The following is a 5,570-nucleotide window of genomic DNA, read 5'->3' on the forward strand; positions in this document are numbered from 1 at the left end:
CCCTCTACAAAAGTCAACTCAAAGTGGATCAAAGACATAGGAATTAGACCAGAAACCCTGCAACTGCTAGAAGAAAATATAGGCCTAACACTCTAATTTTTCAGCACCAGGAACCAACTTCCTTAACAAGAATCCCAAAGCATAAGAAACGAAATTAAAAAAAAAAAAAAAAACAATAAGTGGGAATGACATCAAATTAAAAAGCTTCTGCACAGCAAAGAAAATAATAAAGACCATAAAGAAAGAACCTACCCAATGGGAGAAAATCTTTGCCAACTGCTTCTCAGATAGGGCATTCGTATCCAGAATATACAAAAAACAAAACAAAACAAAAAAACCCTAACTTCAAAAAAACCAAAAAACAGGGTTGGGGATGTGGCTCAAGTGGTAGCGCGCTCGCCTGGCATGCGTGCGGCCCGGGTTAGCTCCTCAGCACTACACACAAACAAAGATGTTGTGTCCACCGAAAACTAAAAAATAAATATTAAAAAATTCTCTCTCTCTTTAAAAAAAAAAAAAAACAAGAAACAAAGAACCCAATCAATAAACGGGCAAAAAAGTAAGTAGACATTTCTGAAAAGAAGAAATACAAATGGTCAGCAAATGTATGAAAAAAATGTTCAACATCTCTATAGCAATTAGAAAAATGCAAATCACAACTACATTGACATTTCATCTCACTCCAATCAGAATTATCAAGAATGTGAACAATAATAAATGCTGGTGAGGATGTAGGGGAAGAGATACGCTCATACATTTTTGGTGCAAATTAGTGCCACAACTCAGGAAAGTAGTATGGAGATTCCTCAAAAAAGTAGGAATAGAACCACCATTTGACCCAGCTATCCTACTCTTCAATATACACCCAAAAGACTTAAAATCAGCATAGTACAGTGAAACAACCACATTAATGTTTATAGAAGTGCAATTCATAATAGCTAAGTTAGATTAAATCTAGGTGCCATTCAACAGATGAATGGATAAAGCAAATGTGTTATATATACACAATGGAGTATTATTCAGTCATAAAGAAGAATGACATTATGGCATTTGCTGGTAAATGGATGGAACTAGAGACTATCATGCTAAGTGAAATAAGCCAGTCTCCAAAAGTTTTGAATGTTTTCTCTGATACATGGAAGCTATGTATCAGAGGAGGAAGGAAGGAAGGAGAGAGAGAGAGAGAGAGAGAGAGAGAGAGAGAGAGAGAGAGAGAGAGAAGAAAATTTTATCCAAATAGAAGAAAGATCAGTAGAGTAGACAAAGGGGATTGAGGAGGAGACCAAAGGAAGGGAAAAGGGAAGAACAGTGGAATGAACTGACTAAACTTTCATATATGCGTGCATGGTTGTGGCAGGGTGGGTCCTGGCATCCAATGTACCTACAGCAAACTAATTTTTTGAAAAAGTAAGCTGAAACATGAATGAAGAGGGATCAGGAGAGTGGAGGGAAGGAAGTGGGGGTAGGAGAACGCTGGGGACTGAATTGAAGCAGGTGTGTTCCATGCTTTTGTGATTATGTCAGGTTGTATGCTGGTGTTGTATATAACTAAAAAGAATTTTTAGAAAGAAAGAAATGAAAGTGATGATCTGTAGTGTTTCCAATTTCCATGGTGTAGATTCTCCCACCGGAGATGATGTCTAGCTAGCCATGGGTTAATATCTAGGTCATAAAACTATGGAATACTTAATAACCACTTTTTAGGAGGCAATTATTAAATACTAGATGATTGTTTTAGCTGGCTCTTTCACTGCCAGAACAACTGTAATGGAAGAAAAGATTATTTAAGAGCTCACTGTTTCAGAGGTTTAGTCCACAGAAGGCCAGCTCCATGCCTTGGGGCTCAAGGTGAGGCAGAACATCATGGAGGAAGAGTGTGGCAGAGGGAAGCAGCTCACATGATCAGAAAGCAGAAAGAGAGGTCTGTCTCCACTTGCCAGATACAAATATATACCCCAAAGCCCTGCCCCAATTCTCACCTCCTCCAGCCACACCCCCCCCACTTCAGTTACCACTTAGTTAATCCCTATCAGGGGATTAATTCACTGATTGGGTTAAGACTCTTACAACCCAGGCATTTCTCCTCTGAACCTTCTTGCAATGTCTTACACGTGAGCTTTTTGGGGGACACCCTGTCTAAACCATGACAATGATTCCAGAACTCCTTGGAGTTTTGCCATCAATAAGAATGAATTAAAACTATACCAGATATTTCTGCAAAATTCTGAATGCTGTTAAGAACTATGAAACAGGATTATGTGTGTGTGTGTGTTGTTTGTGTGTGTGTGTGTGTGTGTGTGTGTGTGTGTGATAGAGAGAGAGAGAGAGAGAGAGAGAGAGAGAAAATGGAAGATACATGTTAAGTTACCTGTAGGAGGCTAAAGCGAGAGGAGTAGGAGAAGACAAAAAAGGGAGAGGCAAGAAACAAAATAAAAGGAAAATACTCTATATCTTAGCCTGTTGGGGCTGCTATAGCAGAATACTGTATATTGGCTATCTTATAAACAACAGAATTTTTTTCTCACAGTTCTGGAAGCTGGGCAGTCCAAGTCCAAGGTGTCCACCGCAGATTTTGTGTCTGAACCTCCTCTTCACAGAAGGCCAGCTTTTTTTCTGTGTCCTCACATGAAGGAAGAAGCAAGGCAGCTCTGGGACCTCTTTTTTAAGGGCTCTAATTCCATTCATAAGGGTGCTGCTTTTATGATTCAATGACCTCCCAAAAGACCCACCTCCTAAGACCATTACATTTAGGATCAGATTTCAACTCATGAATGTTTTTTTTCTTTCCTGCAGTCCTGGGTTACTAGAGTAACCCAGGTTACTCTACTACGACCTACATCCCCTGCCCTTTTTTTTTTTTACTTTGAGACAAGGTCTCAATAAATTGTTCAGGTAGGCCTCAAACTTGTTATCCTCCTGCTTCAGCCTCCTGAATTGCAGGAATTATAAGTGAACACCACCATGACCAGCTTTAACTCATGAATTTTGAGGAACACAAAGATTCGGACCATAGCATGGGTATTTCATATTTTATTTCTTTTTTTTAAAAAATATTTATTTATTTTTTTTTTCGTTATCGGCGGGCACAACATCTTTGTTTGTATGTGGTGCTGAGGATCGAACCCTGGCCGCACGCATGCCAGGCGAGCGCGCTACCGCTTGAGCCACATCCCCAGCCCCATATTTTATTTCTTTAAGCATGCATAATTTTGGATATTATTATATTTTATATGAAATTAAACATAGGTATCCAAAAATTTTAAAATTGAATTGAGGCAAAGTAAGGCAAATGCAATTAAATGTAAATATAGTCGATAGTGAACAGTATGTATCAATTAACTTAGGGAAGATTCTGGGAAAGAGAGGACTTGACTGTATCTCATGTAATGTAATAATGTAATAATTTTTTTCTTTGAGTAAAGATAAATAAATGAAGAAATTACAAAAAGAAAAGGGGGAGAGTAGGACATATGGTTCACACCCAGTTTTTCCGGAGGTTGAGGTAGGAGGTTTGCAAGTTTAAGGTCAGCCTGAGCAACTTCATGAGTGACTATCTCAAAACAAAAATTAAAAAGTTCTGAGGATGTAGCTCAGTGGTGGAGCACCTTCCTACATGCAGGGGAAACCGTGGGTTGAGTCCCCAGTACCAGAAACAGACAGAATAAAAATCAGAAATTCTAAGGAAAAAAAAAAAAAAAAAACAAGAAAGAAAATTGAATCAGAGCATTGGTGTTTAAAATTCTTTGATGTATAACATCTTTTTATTTATAAATTTGTTTTTGTTTTTGCAGTACTGAGAAATTGAACCCAGAGGTGCTTTACCACTGAGCTACATCTCTACTCATTATTTTTATTTTGAGACAGGGTCTCTCTACGTTGCCTGGTCTGGCCTCCAACTTTCTGTCTTCCTTCCTCAGCCACACAAATCCCTGGGATAATAGGTGCATACCACCCTGCCTGGCTATTTAATCAACTTACCTGGTTGGTTTATGATATCTGCTGAGAAAGACCATCCCAGTTCAAAATTAAACACACATTTGCCTATATATATTTTTTTTAGTATATTTTTGTTTTTCTTGTTCTAATTCTTTCAACCACATGAAACTTATTCTGGAGAACTTGTGAGGTAGCTATATCATGGGACAGCTCTGGACTGACACCTATGATCTTGTAAGTATTTCTGTAGACCATGCAGGCAAGACATGACCTCAAGAGGACCTGAGTCTTTTCAGAATGTCTTGTGACCCTCTGGGATGGCAAATGGAATTCTTATGAGGAGCTGCTACAAGAGTACTTATTTCTCTTTTATCTCTTGGTTCTGATACCTAGGGGGCTTTCGGCCTCACTGCCTTAGGGTGGATCTGGGAACAGCTGAAGCAGGACCATGGCTTCTCTAGGGTGTCCACTCACTGGCGTTGCTACCATTCTATTACCTGGTCCTTTTGTGTCATTATCTTGCTGCTGGGCACAGAGGCCACACTTTTGGCCACTTCCTTTACTATGTAAGTACTGAGCTGTCTGGATCTAAAATGGGCTTGCCGTTTTTGGTTTTTGTACTGGTTGAATAGTAAATGTAGATTTTCCTAACTTTTTTACTGAGTAACTTATTTTTTCCCTATAGATATTTTTCTTTTTGAAAAATTATGTTCAAGATTATTTTGAATTTGTTTCCAAACTTTATAGTATTCAATTTCCTCCCGTTCTTCTATTTTGGGTCTGGAACCAATAATAATAATAATCTGTTTTAAAAGTGGTAGGGAAAACCTTGCTTGTTATCTTGCTTCCCAGATTATTTTCTGAATGTTCTTATAAATTTTTAAGTTAATTTGGTCAAATTATAAATAAATAAATCTAAAACCACTGGGATGTTATTGATTTCTGTTGGGTAGAGAATTGATATTTTCACACCCTGTGTCTTCCCATCCAGGAGTAGGTCTTGTCTTTAGCTGTGATCAGGTCAAAGGACAGACAGCATAGATAATGATCGGGAAGATGTTGGCTGATTCAAAGAAAAGGAAATGAAATGCTAACAACTCCAGAGCACTTTCCCTCCTCAAGGTTAGGACACCTCCACCTCAACACAAAGAGTTGCTAGTATGTGCCCCCTGGGAGGCTCTTTTCCTGCCTTTTGGTCATGCAGTGGGGAGGTGGGTGGTGAGAGGAAAAGAAACCTAAAATCTATAAAGGGTCAAGACACCCTCATTCTCATGGGCACTAGCTCTAGGTCCCAGGTGCCTCTTCTCTCACCCACCCCCTTATTCTGTTCTGTCTCTTAAATAAAATCTGCTTCCTACACTTGACTTAACTTTTCTCGGGTGTTTAATCTTCAACACTTGTGGGTTGAGGACTCGATCCTGATTTTTCAAGACTGGTATCACCCCCACTCTTAAAAGCCTTTCCCCCCCCCCCCTCCCATTACCGGGGATCCAACTCAAGAGTCTTACACATACTAGGAAAGGGCTATACCACGACACTACATCTCTAGTCACATCCCCTGTCTGGGTCCCCTACTCCTTTTTAATTTTTCTTTTGAGACATGGTCACACTAAGTTGCTAAGACTGGCTAAATT

Source organism: Marmota flaviventris, chromosome 9 (assembly GCF_047511675.1).
Source record: "Marmota flaviventris isolate mMarFla1 chromosome 9, mMarFla1.hap1, whole genome shotgun sequence".
Classification (NCBI taxonomy): Eukaryota; Metazoa; Chordata; class Mammalia; order Rodentia; family Sciuridae; genus Marmota; species Marmota flaviventris.